Source organism: Plectropomus leopardus, chromosome 3 (genome assembly GCF_026936395.1).
Source record: "Plectropomus leopardus strain MGB_pleo_1.0 chromosome 3, ASM2693639v1, whole genome shotgun sequence".
NCBI classification, from domain to species: domain Eukaryota; kingdom Metazoa; phylum Chordata; class Actinopteri; order Perciformes; family Serranidae; genus Plectropomus; species Plectropomus leopardus.
In genome coordinates this window covers 5,981,057-5,997,834 of record NC_142178.1, presented here as the reverse complement: position 1 = coordinate 5,997,834, position 16,778 = coordinate 5,981,057, and the positions used below count along the sequence as shown (strand labels likewise).

The 16,778-nt window shown below is 39.9% G+C and overlaps 1 protein-coding gene across 2 annotated transcripts in view; it reads right to left on the bottom strand.

Annotated features, from left to right (window-relative positions):
* Positions 1-16,778, bottom strand: part of LOC121941909 (E3 ubiquitin-protein ligase DTX4-like) — a 41,224-nt gene that overhangs the window by 21,914 nt on the left and 2,532 nt on the right. The gene's annotated exons all lie outside the window — the stretch shown is intronic.

Genomic DNA, 16,778 nt, shown 5'->3' with positions numbered 1-16,778 from the left:
CATGAGTGTGAGAGTGCAAACTCGACGAACTGCAGCGTGTTGCACTCTCATGGGGTTCACACTGGCAGCGTTGTTGCTGTGACGCTCCTGCAGGACTGCCTGCTGCGACGAGTACTAAATTTCCGCATTCATAAGTACATATAGTGCTAATTTATGGAGTCTTGCAAGCTCCTGCATTGTCAACAACACAGTCCTGCAAATGTTTCACAATAAAATGCCTTATGTCTGATGGGATTCTATCAACAGAGAAGCTGTCAGGGGAATCATATTTTGAAACAGAAACGGTAAAGTTTGAGTGAAACAGTTTTATCTGTAATTTCTCATCTCTGTGACAGATAAAGACATTGAAGCTGAAATAAAAGGTGGCATAGAGTCAATATAATCATCAAAACACTATCAGGGTTGTCAAGCCACTGTCTCTGTAGATGTGCTGCGGCTGACAAGTGGCTGAGATGCATGTGACCAGCGCTGCTCACGCAGGAAATGCGGCTAAATGTGGCTGCTCTAATCTGTTAACATGGGTGCTGAAAAAAACACAAAAAAACAACACGTTCCACGCCACTTAATCAGGCAGTGTGTTCCAGGCCTCACAAACAGCTGAAAAGCTCCATCTACTGCAGTAAAGATGTCCACTCAAACAGGACAAACCACACGGGTGCTCTCTCATAACCTCTTTATTATGTTAATAATAAAAAGTAATCATGTGAGCATTATGGGAAAGGGAGCTGTGTATCCAGAATGTCAAATAGCATCTGTGTATTTTGTGTTATCTGTGCTGGACTCTTGTAATCAGGCCAAGGTCTTCTCACAAAGAGGACAACCTGCCTTTGTCTCTGAACGTGGCATCAGCACTGTGAATCAGGATGCTTTGTATGTGTGTGTGCTTACAGTAGGTGCTTTGTGTGTATTATTGGGCCTTGATGGTTCATTTACAGACAATGACATTGTTAACTAGGCTGACAATATAGCGCAAATAACTCTCTCAGAAATTCAAAACTAGCATGCTAAAATTTGGAATATTATCAAAAATATAGTCTGGAGTTGCTTCATAGACAATGAATGGTGAAAGATGTTCTAAATGACACTGAGAGCAGCCAGGGGAATGCTCTGAGAATATGGGAACATTTTCTGTTTCAGAACTGAGAATTATACAGTAGAATAAAGTTCATTTAGGTATAAATAACAAACATTATGTAGGTCCACAAACTCAGGCTCCCATTCACTGTCTATGGAGCTGCTTTAGGCTCTCTACTCAATGACCTCACATGTTTGAAACTTACTGGTTTTTGGCTTTGAGAGAGAGTAGTTCATGTTGATAAATATTGATTAAACTTTCCTCAGCCATGGGGATTACATACTGGAATTCTTCATTTAGGTGACATTCCCCTTTAAGTCATAAGCACTGGAGACTGGGTGTGTGTGTCTGGGTGTGTGTGTCTGTGTAATCATGAGTTGATGTGAATGAAGTTATGCTTGGGTGTGCCCCAAGTCTACAAATTAACAAAACTTAACAGATAAAAGCAGATGTAATTGGCTCTGAAAGATACATCTGTAGGACTGTGCTGCACGCACACACACACACACACACACACACACATAATGTTCATGTATATCCATGTGTTGTTGACAGTTATACCATAAAAAGCCTTAATACTGCTGCTCTCTCACAGCACCACGCCCCTTCTAAATGTTTCGTCTGTCAGAGCTGGATCAACACAAGGCCCGCTGCTGCTTTCATATGTCAGTCACAGTTGGAATCTAGTGCAGCGTGTCTGGGTGTGGCCACATTGGATTTATGCACTGGTCAGACTGTGTGTGTGTTTGTGTTTTAGAACTAAAGCCAAAGTAAACACATGGGGAATACATGTATTTAAAGGGGTGGTGTGTAATATCTGGCCACATGCTCCAAACAAATAGGGCGGGGGGGTAGCATTTTACTTCTTCCACTTAGGGCTGCACAATTAATCAAATATCAATCATGATTTTGGCTTGGCACAATTAAATCAACATGATGGACTGCAATATTGATGTTTAAAAAGTGCACTCCATTCATAGGAAACTCAGCTGTATACGCCTATCACATTAAGCGCTTCATAAACTAATAGCAGCCTCCACTTTTGAAGAGCTGTCCTGCTGCTTCACATGCTCTCTGTGAAACTCTTTCCTCAGTGTTGCCACTGCAGATAGGCAAAATGGGAACCATCCGTTGTTTAGACATAGGAGAGAACAAACCAAGAGTGCATGAGAGTTGTGCATGTGCCGCAAAGCAGCATAACAAACTTGTTAAAACACCTGAAAAAAAAAACAAAAAACACCACAATCTGCAGAACAATGTATGCATGAAGGCTGGGAAGAATAATGTTGCTGACTTCACCAAGCTGTTACTGTTAATCCTTGTCCTTGTTTATCAACTGAAGCCACTTTTTCACAGACAACAAAGTGCCTCCTTTATACTGCCCCTGCATGTTCACGCAGAACTAATCAATGGCAGCATCATTACGCTCCAGTGTGTGATAATACACTGCATCACGGCATCCCGCACTCAAAAGAGGGATGATGGGCGTGACATTTATCAATGAGTGTCCACCTTTAAGGTGACGAATAATATGAGCATCGGCAGTGCTTTATACACAACAACAAAGGCAGAACATGTCAATCACAGTTATTCACTGTCCCTCTAACTGTTATATGACAGCTGATCTTATGCTCTGCTCAGAGGGTAAGAGCTCCCTAATCTCACTGTATTCCTAGTTTTGCGGACATTTACGACTGCTGTTCTTGTTCTCTTGAATTAGCTGCTATGCTAACAGCTGCTTTTTAAATCTCCTCTTCACGGCGCTGTTACTACCTGCATTCATGCCCCCCCCCCATAATTGTACGCTATATACAGAATGGCGAGGAAGCATAGTAGTGATAGAGTGATGTTCCTGCCTTGAACAGGCAGTGCCAATGCAGCTTGAGATATTCACAGCAGCACTGCAGTGCATCATGGTACCACGACTGCTGTAAAAAACATATTGCTTATATACACACAGCAGCAGATATGTAACTATAAAAAATGTATCAACTGGCAAGAATGTAGCACAATACAGAAATGAAAGCAGTGCTCTGTTGATTTAATTGTGGGTAAAAAGTTTTGGTAAAATTATATGTATATTTTGTCTCTAGGAGATGCACAAGATTTTTACATTAGTAGGAATGTAGCACATCATGGAAGTGTAACAGGCTCTGTTTATTTAAATGTCAAAGAACAATAAAAATACTTTCCCCCAAAAAACAATGAATCATTTTAATAAATAATTGTGATCTCTACATTGATTGAAATAATCGTTATTATCATTTTGGCCAATACCTTGCAGCCCTACCTCCAGTAAAAACTCACATTTAAGCAAAGCATGTTTTATGTAATGTCTCATTACTGTAACTGTCAATACAAACAGCTTTTCAGGTTACAGACACCTGTGATACATGCAAATGCAAAAATCAATAAGAAGAAAAAAAATATCTCTGCGAAAGTAGACACTACAATACCGCTCATCTGTTTATGACATATGCTAGCCACATATCAAAGAGGGGAAAATATAAAGCAATGCAGACTTGAAGAGTCTCCGAAATATTTTCCCTGATTGAACCCAGAATGATTTCTGTCCTAGCGTGAACTCAGCCCGAGGCGAACCAGGTCAAACTGCTGCTATTTCCCCAACGATAATTCACAGCACTTTTCAAAAATATTCCTTGAATTCTAGCTCCACTTCTCCACGCATCATCTTTAAAATGGCCTGAGCACCCTCAAGCAGCACAAGGATGGAGGACGATTGAGGAAATGACAAAATGTACTCATATGTACTATATGAGTCGCTATCGAGGTTAAATACCTCAAATGAAAATGACACCCTCGAAAAGGACACGAAAAGAAGAATTTGTGGCAAATGGTAACACCAACAACAGAAAAATGAGAACTGATGATGCGATAAAAGGGCTCAAACTGAGAACAGAAACTCAAAGACAAAGAAGTCCACAGGAAGACAAATTGAAAGCAGTAGGATTGTTCTCTCAAAGGTAAAAAGAGGATTGGAGTAACGAGGAAAAGAGAGTCGAAAGACGAAGTAGAAGCGTGAGATAAGAGAAGAACAGAGAGAGTGAAACATAGAGGATAAGCACGAAAATTATCTAGAAGGTCAAGCCGACCTGGAGTCACAGAAACAAAATGTTTTTTTCTGACACTCACTTCACTTCCTCTTATTTACTTTCCTTTAATCATCACTTTCCCACCCCTTCTGTTCCTAACTTGTTTCCGTACTTTGATTTGTTTATCGTGATATCTCACCCTCACTCTGTGTGATATCATCTCTTCCGTCGCTGTCACCCTTTTTTTTTCTTTCCTTTTGTCTTCTCCTTCTAACACTTCATCAATATATTTACATGTTTTTGGCTTTCTGTTTGCCTCCCGCTGTTTGTTTCTTGCCTGCATGAATGCAAACTTTCTTCTCTGGTATTCCATCCACTTCTTCACAGCTACATTTCAAAACAGCTGTCAGGACAATTTGACAATAGCTTTTGTGGTTGGATTTAGGTATGCTTCCATCAAAAAAGAAATAATCAACTAATCAAAGCTAAGTCTTTCTAAAGCTGATAAATTGATCAGTGTGCAGTCGCCAATATATTGCCCTTTAATGAGTATTAGCCTCTCTTCATGGCCAGTTTCAAGCTTCTGAATTGTCAGCCATATCCTATATATGTAAATGTATGATTTTCTGATGGTTGGAGAAGCAGTTGGCCAATCAGAGCACAAACAAGAATAAGAATGATAACACTGTCTTGGTACACAGCTTGCTGCATTTCTACATCTATTATAAATAGCGACAGTAAAAAAAAACTAGAGTTACAGCCTTACAGTTGTATGCCTTGGCAAACCACTTAAGTTGCACTTACAGTTTACATCCAAAACATGGACATGTCACACACAATCCCCCTGGGCAGCACAAAAGGCCTATATTCAATCAGCACAATTACAGAGTGGACACTTAAGATTAATGACACCAATTCAGCATCTGACCACATGAATAATGGCCAGCAAAGTGATTTTGCATTATGATGTCACAGTCAAGTCGACCTTTAACCTTTTGGTTATAAAATTTTATGATTTTGTCATTATTTACTATTAGATATTTGTCTGAAATTTTGCAGTGATTAGCATATTATTTATTGAGTAATGGAAAGAAATTAGTGTATTTTATGAGGTCCCAGTGATCTTGATCTTTCATCACCAAATTCTAATCAGTTCATTGTCAAGTCCAGGTGGACGTTTGTGCCAAATTTTTGACAACTCCCTAAAGACCTTGAAATATTGCATTCACAAGCATGAGACAGATATAAGGTCACAGTGACCTTTGACCGCCAAAATGGTATCAATTCATTGTTGAGTCCAGTGGAAGTTTGTGCCAAATCTGAAAAAAAAATCTTACATGCTGTTCTTGAGATATTGCATTCACAAGACAGACGAGGTTACAGTGACCTTGACTTTGACCACCAAAATCAAATTAGTTCATCATTAAGTCCCAGTGGATGTTTGTGCCGAATTTGAAGAAATTCCCTCATGGCACTCTTGAAATATCATGTTCACAAAAATGTTTTGGACAACCCAAAAACAAAATAACGACTCTCACCGGCATGGAGGCATAAAATCATGGACAAGACAGCAGTTCAGGTTTTTGTAAATCCACTCAAATAAAAAAGAAACTCTTGAGGGATATTCTAATCATTTATTATTGAACTACAATAAAATTGGGGGAGCTTATACCAGAAAATTTTATCCAGATTTTTTTTTTTTTAAAGAATGGTCCAAATTGGTTGGGTACCTTTTTTTTTTGATACTGGTGCTAAAATTATATTTTTAAATGGTATGGGTGGCATTCTTTGTCCAAATCAAAGCAGCAGAGAATGAGATATATATGCTTTTAGTCCCTACATTTCCCATAGTGCAACTCAATAGTTTCTGTTGACATTAACAAGGTTATTTGTTTAATGAAGCAGTCTCACCAGCCAGACACATCATCATACGTCTGTAGCCACAGATAATTCCTCCATGCCAAGCAAACTGAACTTCATATGTAAAATGGGTGGAATACCCCTTTAAATGCCACTGACACTGCTTCAGTGTTGACTGAAAATGATGGACAAAATAAATTAAAAGACCTCCCCCATCTATCAATCCATCCATCACACACATTCTCTGGCACTACTCGGTGTTTCCATTTCTTCTCTCTTGCCTCCCTGCGAGCCCCTCTAAACCCCATCACATGAGAGTCATCAGCCCCCGGCAGTCCTCTGTGTGTGTGTGTGTGTGTGTGTGTGTGTGTGTGTGTGTGTCTTTGGTGCTTATGCTGGGTCAGTGTTTCATAGGGAGAAAATGTGACCAGTCTGACTTAAGTATGAGGGTGTTAGGTAGGGTAAGTTTAGGTTTGGATTCAGTCAGTGCGTTTAGATGATATTAGAAAAAGTCGAATTATTGTGTTAGTCCGACTAAACCTGGACTAACACACCTAGATAATGCAACTAGAAGTCGAGCTCTTCCGTCATGTGCACACCTTAGTCAGACTTTTAACTAGACTAGATGTCCTGTGCGTGCTCCTAGTCACTGTGCCGGCCTCCCTCTGTGTTTATGGATAGGGACTGCTCATTATTTGTGAGGGCAGAAGGAGTGCTGCAAAACAGGTCCGGCATTTTATAAAATTTATCACTGAGGAGGGACTTGTGTTTTTAATTTTGGCTTAGATAAGGGACATGCAACTTGAAAAGGAAGTATTTTATTTTTGTTTAAAATAAAAAAGTCACATCCCAGCTACCCCGCTCTTCTGATAAATGAAACACAGTCCCACAACACCGGCACGGAAGTTAAGCAACATACTGCTGTGGACGGGCCGCAGGAAAACATACTTTAGCCACCTAAATAAAACAAGTTCTCAATGGAGTCTGGTGTTTTTGATACAACAGCTTCAAATCCCTGTTGGGAAGAGATGTGATACAACAAGGCCAAGCGGTGAATATTCTAAATATGGTGAGCACTTAAGCGGATATAGATTTTTTTTAGGTGGCTTAAAACTGTTTGCTCAGCGTGTTTGATTATATGTACGTGACGTGGTGGTTTTCTACCTGGAAGTTACTAAAAATAAACAGTTGAGGTGGAGTTGGACATACTTTTGCCAATTAATCATTTCTCCACTGGTGCTTGTATACTGGTACAAGGACAGTAGTCCAATGAAAAGGCCCAATCGAGCTGTAACAGTAGCTCGACCAAACTGTAGATTAAACACACTGAGTATTAACCCTTTGAAACCTGAGAAGATTGGCTTAATTTCTTTTAAAGACATGGGAAAGCCAAGAGTGAATTAAGAAATGACCCCAAAATTACCACAAAATAATAGTTTAAATGAATTACACGAAAATTAGCTGAAAATTAGGAAAAGGAAATAAAAGTAAAAAAGAAAAAGAAAAAAAAAACAAGGGAAAAACCTGAAAAATGGGTGCTTAACAATTTTGTAATTATGGCTTTTAAAAATATTGTCATGATATAGTAATTTCCCTTAGTTTTTTTTCATTTTCCCTAGTTTCTTTTTTCTATAATTTTTTTCTAAATCTACTAATTTCTTGCAATTTGTGGAACATTTTTTACCAAGTGGCTCTTTGGCTTTTTAGAACATGTTTTTGAAAGAATTTGAACCAATTTGCTCAGTTTTCAAAGGGTTAAATACTTGTGACAGGCATCTGCCAGCAGCACAGAAGTGATGTCGATCTAGGTTTCAAAGGGTTAAGAGAAACGCGGGCTAAGATATTCTGAGGCAATCTGTTGTTGCCCACAACTAAAGTGCTATGCATGATACAGTTATGTAGCAGTGACATAAATATTTACTGATGTCTTCACTTGCTTTCATATATGTATGTCCTCTGCTTGTGTGTGTGTGTGTTGCAGAGCAGCCAGTGAGTGATATCCCCCAGAGTACACAGGAACAGTAACCCAACACGCAGAGTTTCACAACAACAACTCGGAGTGAAAAGGCTGCGCTCTGACCCCTCCACCTCTTTCATCTTCCTTTCTCTGGCTTTCCTTCCCACTGTTTTCTTGTGATTTATGATGTGTCCATGTAGAAAACAGACTGAACAGGCAGTATCTAGTTGGCTCGAAGCAAAGTTAGTCGAAGCAAAGTTAGTTCTTCCAACCAGGAAATAGCATGTTTTGAAATAATGATTCTAAAAGATAATACGTTTTAGACAGTTCCTCGAAAGTTTTCATTTATCTGCCTCAATAGTTGGATGTAAATAGGTTACTGCTTTCTCAGAATACAAAGAATAATAAAAAAAACATCTTTATGTGCAGTATTTTAAGAAAAACTGTCCATCATCAACTCATTATTTTTCTGGTTTAAAGAAATCCAACTTGTCTGTATGAAAGTCTTCACACAACCCTTTATTCTTTCATTCTCTCCTTTCAATTCCTCTGTCAGCTCTTGTCATTTTTTTCCACAGTTACTTTTATCTTCCTCCATTCCTCCTGTCCTCGGCTCCTTTCTATATCTTGACTTTCAAGCTGTCTTGTTCTCTCTGCATCTTGTCTTATTTTATCTCCCTCCAGTTATATTCTTCCTCACTGTTTAACTTTCTGATGCCCTCTCCGCACTTTTTTCACCCCTCGCTCTTCCGACTTTGTCGCCTACTCCCTTCAGCTCTCTCTCTGTCTTTGTCTCTACTTTGTCTCACCTTGAAAGAGTTCAATCCCCTGAGTGTCGAGTTCAGAGTAAATTTTCGGCTTCATAGAGTGTGTGAGAGAAAGGCGGAGGAAAGGGGTGACAGAGGAGAAAAGAGGAAGAGATAGTGAGAGATGGATCAGGTGGCGGTATAAAGTGGAGGCTCCAACACAAAAGAGGAAGAGATCCTCACCTTAACTGTCAAAGTCAAAGACCCTCCACCACCAAATTCATGTCAGGTCATTTATGAGTCTAAGTGGACCTGTGTGCCAAAATTGAGGAAACTCTCTCAAGGGCTACTTGAAATATTGCATTCATGAAATGAGATGAACGCAAGGTCAAGGTGACCTTGCTCACCAAACTTTAATCACTTCATCTGACTCAGAAAGGATGTTTTGGCCATATTTGAAATAAAAATTTCTCATTGTGTTTTTGAAATATTGCATCCCCAGCATGAGATAGATGAGGTCACAGTGCCCATGACCTTTTACCACCAAAAACTAATCAGTTTGTCTTTGAGTGCAAGTGGACATTTTGAATGAATTTCCCCCAAGGTGTTCTTGAAAAGATGCTTTCACAAACGGATTGAGAACCTGAAAACACAACCCAGTTATTATCTAACACTCCATCCAGGAACGATCAGACAGACACTCTGTCCTTTGTTTCTCTTCTCATTATCATGACTGGCCAAGTGGTTGTGGAGTTAGGTCTACTTTGTGCTGGGCCAAAACCTTTTAAAGATCCTTGGTGAATATTGTCGCAAGCTTTCGATCATTTTGATAAGCTTAGTCAAGTAATGATCCACAGAAAGTATTGAACAATTTAGTACCTCATGATCAAGTTTCGGGGTTATGGCCGAAATGCATGGGTCATGGACGTGACATGACATGTTTACCACAGCAGAGCACATCCATTACAATCAACCGAAGCTGCTGCGCTGACAGCACAAAGCCACAATTGCCAGTGCGCTCACCGTGCAGCTCAACTCTCTTTTTATGCATTTTGGGTTTTTTTTATTTTTCTTTATGCACAGATCTGTAGCCCTCCACCAGGTAAAAAAAAACAAAACACCAACAAACGAATATAATCTGTTTAAAGGAACACCTCATTGTACCATAAGAAATATGAAGCAGCGGAGCAAACTGAGCATTTTCACATTTTATATCAAATTAAACCAATCAAATTGATGCATCCTGTACAATCCAATTAAATAAGTCAGTATCAGCTCATACAGCCTACACTTCCAAACTGTGCATAACCACCTGTATTATCACTTTACTAAACTCGTGCACACCGTTCCACTGCTCACCACTGCATGAGCGCAGAGCAGAACAGTGGTGATTAGTTAGTCAGTGGGACACACACATGCACTGACATACATGCACAGCTGGACCGGCTACCACAACAAAGAACAGAGAAGCTCATATTACAGCACACACAGGGAGTTTGACTTCATTCTCTGCTCAAGTCACCAATACCATCATATATCATGTAATCCAGTGAAATGTCAGGTAGGTACGAAGGTATATAAAAAATAGATACCATCCAAGCCTAGTATTCAACATTTTCATCACTAGCGTCAATACAGTACTTGTGTTTATATAAAATTATACTTTTTTCAGTACTTTAATTGGAAGCATATAGATGTTTTTTCAACAAAACTCATTTTATTTATCTAAATACAAGGGGCCAGCTTCACTGCCTGATTTGTGCTGCTCTCATCAGGCCTGTTTACAGACAGCTGTTTTCAGCAGAAAGGCTAAACAGCTGAACCCACTATAAACAACCTCAAACAAAGTTAGCAATTAACTGGTCAGCACAGTGGAGAATTTGGCAGATAGAAACAGTTATTTCCAACAGAAGTTGTCATCTTATACAGTATCATAAGTGCAGGTTTCACAGTGAGTTAAGCATGTTCTGTAATTTCCTGACCTAACCTGACTTGTCCCACTAACCTGGTTAGCTATGGTGTATGTAAATGTAGTCAGAGTTTGGTTCCACTTCCTCCTGATTACTTGTCACCACAACTCACCCCCTCCCCTGTGTCTCTGGGGAGTCCCCAATCTAACCTCGCCCCCTCCCACCATGACCCTAACGCCCCTGGGCATTGTGGGGGTCTGGGAATGTGTCTCCTTCAGCAGGACCAGCTGGAACTGGAGGAGCAACATGCTGCAGGAGCAGGAAAAAAAGATGCCCTTAGAGTTTGAAAAATGCCCCTCAAAGGAAATGATGACAAGTCAGTCTTTAAAAATGCCATGAAAAAAAGAGGTAGAGACTGCTGCTAAGAGCGGGACACTTTTCTGTTTAACATATATTTTCAAGGCAAGCACCTCCAGCACCACCAAGTCCCTTCCCAACTTTTCATAATAGAGTTAAGAGGACAAAACCAATTTATTGTGTTTTAATTATAACATTATATGCATTGGTAAAATGCATATGTTGCTAATAGGGCACCTGCTGGCATACTCTGAATTCAGTCAATAGGCAGGTTTCCACTAACCCGTAATTTGAGTAAATTGAAACTGTAAATCTAAAATGTGCCGAAAGGAGTTAGTTAAGTTTTTACACTCACACGAGGTGACATTACAAACAATATGAAAAATCCATATTTTGCAAAACTAAAATGTAAACACTTTTTTGGCTTTTCTAGGTCACATGATGCTATGGCTATGTGCTTGTCAGTAGGAACTGGCTCCCTCATGATGCAGCAGGAGCTACAAGAGCTGTTATTGCATCAAAGAACTCTTCAAGAGTTGAGCGGATCATCCAGAAGTTTTGAATCCACAATTCCTCTGTGAAATCATGGACTATCACCTCGCAGATATCTCTCATATGTGGCCGCTCCTATTTATAAGGGGCTTGCCTTTCCATTATTGCTCACGTAACACGCCTACATCGCCTTGGATAGGAAATAATGAGGGTTAGTGTGCTATACTGAATATATATTATTTATATACAAAATATACTGTATGTCATGTGATTTACACTTTCTGTACTGACTAAAGAACAAGTGAAAATAATCACATGTATGAGTGGAGCTCTCAAACTAAAAGGAAAACAAAGTTAATCCCCTGTCAGACTCCAGGCTCCCTTTCAATCTACAGGAAGCCTCGTTTGTTCTCTCATACACAAACAACTGCTCACAGGCCTGTAAGCCACTAAGACTTGTTCATATGGCCATAACTCAGTTTCTTGGAAAGCACGACTGTGTCTGAGAAACAAAAATTTTGAGATGGCAAAGAGCTGTTAAGTCATCATTTTAATGTCATGATTTGACATTTTTGTATGAATATATACTTCATTTTGTACACTCTCTCTCTTGAAAACTGACACCTCAAAGCAGTGATTCAAGCCACTTCTTCAAGGCTTGTTTCACTCTGTGGTACACAGGAAGCAATGTGTCTTATATTTCTGGTTTGTTTGGGAAGAAAAAAGAGCTGCGCTGTAAGCATGAACCATGAGCACAGACATGACTCAACAGTCAAATAAAAAAGCGACACCTCAAGAAGGTTCAACAATCCAAGAAACAAGACCACTGCCACAACACTGACAGTCCTGTGTGACAGCTAATCTCAGTAACACTGCACCGATGAGCTCCGGGAGCAGCGAAGCTCTCAGGGAACATGGGCTCCCACTTGTCACACAGAACACACAAGGCTCTGATAGAGAGACCATGCTGGAGACTGGAGGCGTTTCCTAAACGTTGCATGTTGTCAGCTTAACGCCTGTGCTATCTGTGGTGCAGAGAGCTCCTGTGTGGCTTTCATCCGCTATTCTGCTCAGAAGCCGCTTTCCTCCAAACACAACTGACAGTGCTGAGAGAACCGGCGAGATGGGAAAGTTCATAAGGACAGTGGGAGGGGTAGAGATGGCAGGCATTTAAAACGTCCTTTAATACATGACTGTAAAAACAGACTTTTACGTCTTGCTGCCATGTCAAAGTGGGGTCAAAATCGTGTGTCCTTCTCATTGAATTCTGTGTCCCATCAGTGTGCAAATTAGGGATGTCAACTGTTAATCAGTTAACCGGAGAATATTTTTGACAGGTTCCATGTCAATCTAATTGATTAATTAATTAATTTTCATTATGTTTCATTACCAGCTGTAATCCTCAAATCAGCTGTGCTGCTAGCTGGCTAATGTTAGCTCCCACCTGACCCAGGTTGTGTGCATTTCAGCATGGCTGAGGAACAAAGGGTGTGCCACATCATATTGTCCATGATAAAACCGGCATATACCAGGGACTGATCGTCAGTGCTGAGTGACGAACACTACTGCAAGAGGAGTGGAGGAGAAACAGCCGCGCATACAGGTGCAGAAAATAACTCATTCATTATAGATTAGATCACAGACAATGGTTTTTGAACTTGGCAGCTGTTTAGATGTGTCATTTTTGATCACTGTTATTTTGTTGTAATATTTATGTTTCATACAGAATCTGAATCTCACTGTGAGTTGCTGTTGTCTACAAGCTAATGAACTAAAGAGATCATTTTTGTTCAGTTTTTACTGAATATCTGAACTCCATTTATGTTGACATATACGATGACAACTGTAAATTCTTGAAATTCACAATAAAACATTCTCAGTATCTCAGTCATACCGTCAGGAATATCGTTATCGCATAAATTCCGTCAAATATTGTAAAATTATTCCACAGCCATATCGAGGAATCAGTGGAGCATGGGGGCTGGTTGGGCCAGGAAGTATTTATCCCATGTTAATGACATATGGTTAATGTCATACCTGTCATTCTCCTCCATGTCTGCCTCACTGCACATCCATATCGCCAAAAATGCCAGAAACGTTTCTTTTCTTCACACATGTCTTAATGCGTACAGACATGCAAGCAAAGTTTACAGTACTTTATCCCCTGAGGTATGTTACTTAGTTGCTACTAAAATAATAAAAACAAAGGTTAGTGGTGAGAACGCTGCTACGTGGATCTTTTGTACACTGTGCATGGCAAATAAAAAGCAGCTGGGAAAAAGATCTGATATTGGACTATCAGTTTAGCCAGTACTTCATCACCTTAGAACTGGATCCTGAGTGCAAATGGCTGTCAGAACCCAACATCAACTGCTTTCTTTCCCATTTTTTCAAGTTTCGTCCTTCCCTTCATCTTATACTTTGCTGAACTTGTAACAACGTGCGACCCCCCAACAGCCCCTCCCCTCTGCCTCTGAGGTCTGTTCTGCTCCTCGAAACGCTCACTTTCACCTCCTGTGTGTCTCGCAGCCACAATGGACTAACTCACATCTGTTCGCCCAAATCCAACAATGGTGGAGGAGCGAAAGACGGGGGGAAAGAGGGACAGAGAGAGAGAGAATACAGACTCCCCAATTATCTCACTCATTCTGCAACAACCACTCCCACTCCTTCTACAACCCCCACTGCACACACACACACACACACACACACACACACACACACACACACACACACACACACACACACACACACTTATATCGTTCTTTCTCTCCCATGTCGCAGCCCGAAAGGCCCTCGGGACTTTTGCCTATTGACGAAACTTAAAACTTGTACAAGAGAGGGAGAGGAAAGGGGAGAGGGTGAGAGACCCCAGGGAGAGGGAGAGAAAGAGGGCTAGAGGGGAGGAAGGGGAGTCTACAGAGGGATGACAACTAAAGTGAACTCTCTGCTCATCTTGAAATATTCCATTCTTTCCACAGAATCAAGTTCTCTTTTTTTCTTGATGTTGGAGTGCTACAGCTGCTGTGTGTGTGTATGTAGTGCTAGAGGATAAGGGCTAAGGAATGCAGCTAACTCAGTGGTGCGATGGTCATTTGCAGCTGCTCCACACCATCATTTCAACACACACACACACACACACACACACACACACACACACACACACACACTTTCTCACTGCTTTTGACTGACAGAAGTTCCACAATAGATTAAGAATATTTCTGGTTTATCTTTAAATGACTGCATACTGGCATTTTCAATTCATCAGTGATTTATTTAAAACCACAAAAACCATTAGTGTTTGTGGATATGGGCAAAAAAAAACCAATTTGCACCTACTGTCATAATACTACTTTCTCATATTGCCATGTGAGCCTGGCCTGGCATGCAACTAGGCATGTGATCATGCATGCAATTTCCAATCAGAGGTCTTTTGACATATTCAACACAACACATAAGGTACATTTAATGCAAGTTAGATTTTAATCCCATTTTTAATTGAACAGAGCAAAAAGGCAATATTTTCCTGCCCAGAGACAAATATCCAGCCGCAATGCTATTGGCTACTGCCGAGTACAAATGAGGAGAAAAACAAATCCAAGTTGTTAAGTTACTCCTGTACCTCCTTGTTCTCAGGCATCAGTAAAAAAATCCCTCTCCCGCCTTTAGCTTTCCCAAAATTCTGCTGCCAGGATTTTGACTCGGACTAAGAGTCATGACAACATTTCACCAATCCTGGCTTCCTTACACTGGCTACCTGTTGCTTTAGAATAGATTTTAACATATTACTAATTACTTAAAAAGCTCTGAGAGGCCTCACTCCAAGTTTCTCATCTGATCTATTATCACCCTACGTCCCATCTGGCACCCTCAGATCCTCAGATGTGTCACTTCTTGTCATTTTCAGATCCAGATTAACTCACAAAGGTGTTCCAGCCTTTACAGTCAGAGCTTGAGCCTGAGACATCAGGGCTGCAAACTCTGTCTCATCTTTCAAATCACTTTCAAAACCTACTTTTCTGGAATAGCTTTTTAGTTATTTTACTGATGTTTTCAGAAATTTTTTACTCGTACTTTTTACCAGAGAAGTACAAGTACCAGTGTTTGCTTGTTAGTTCATTTCATCTCTTTATATTTTTATGTGTCCCTTTTTTATTTGTAAAGCACTTTGAAACTGATTTTTGAAAGGTGCTATATAAATAAAGTGTATTATTATTATTATTATTGTTATTATTATTATTAGTTCAAGACATTTTTTCTCCTGAACACATTTGAGAGTGCTGAGTCAATCGTTGCAACTTTTGTGAGCATAAAAAGGGGTCCCATCTCTCACAATTCAGACATTACAGGAAGCTACTATCACTCACAAAGTTATGAATGTTTTCTGGTTATCTTATGGCTTTATTTACATAAAAGGTAGCAGTTGGCACTGCAGGAATATGTGCCACTGAGTGCAATTATGACAAATTGACTGACTAAAACTTGATAGTTGCTCATTTTGATGTGGGTTTATTTGAACTTAAAGGTTCAATCAATAATTAAAAAAAAATATTGAGCCTTTAACAAATTAGTCGACGCTAATCACTATCTGCACTGACTTTGTTGACAAAATCAATCACCCGCCCTTCCTTTGAGCAGCGCCTTCACAAATCTTTCGATGTTAGAAAATCGTTTCATTCTTTTTGGAAACATTTTAGTCCAAACTCCCCACAGCTGTCCCTAAATAAAGCTTTATATGCTGTTTGTGAGCTGGTAAGACTTATCAAACTTTAATGTAGCAAAACTGGAAATACCAAGATGTGGTACTTTGCAGTTTATATTTGGCCTGATATCTTAGACCTGCACGCAGAGATGCATACTGCTATGCTTTGAAAACTGAGTTGGTGGCTTTTTTAGATAGGAATTTTCCATAGCAGGATTGAAGAGCAGATTGACTGAATCCCAAATGATAATCTGAATTTATTATATGATGGGTCCATACAAAAGAGACTGCACCTTTATCTTGTATAGAGCTACACAATGCAGGTACATGGTGGTATGTTTTGGTGTCAACCATTCTTTAATGGGTAAAACTTCAACCTAGACTCTCTTTTCCCACATTTTTATGTCTAAATGACTAACGGGAGCAACAGTTTTTTTAAAGTGGTCCAGTATTTAGAGAGAAGGCTGCAGCCGTCTGCAGTGAAACAGTCTGTAATGTAACTAGTTGGGGCATGTTTGCTCCTCAGTTTACATGCACTCAAAGTGCATGTTTTACTCACTGACAGGGTGGGATTGTTTCTGACAACATTAGGAAAGACACCTCACAGAGAACAACCTTTGTTAAAA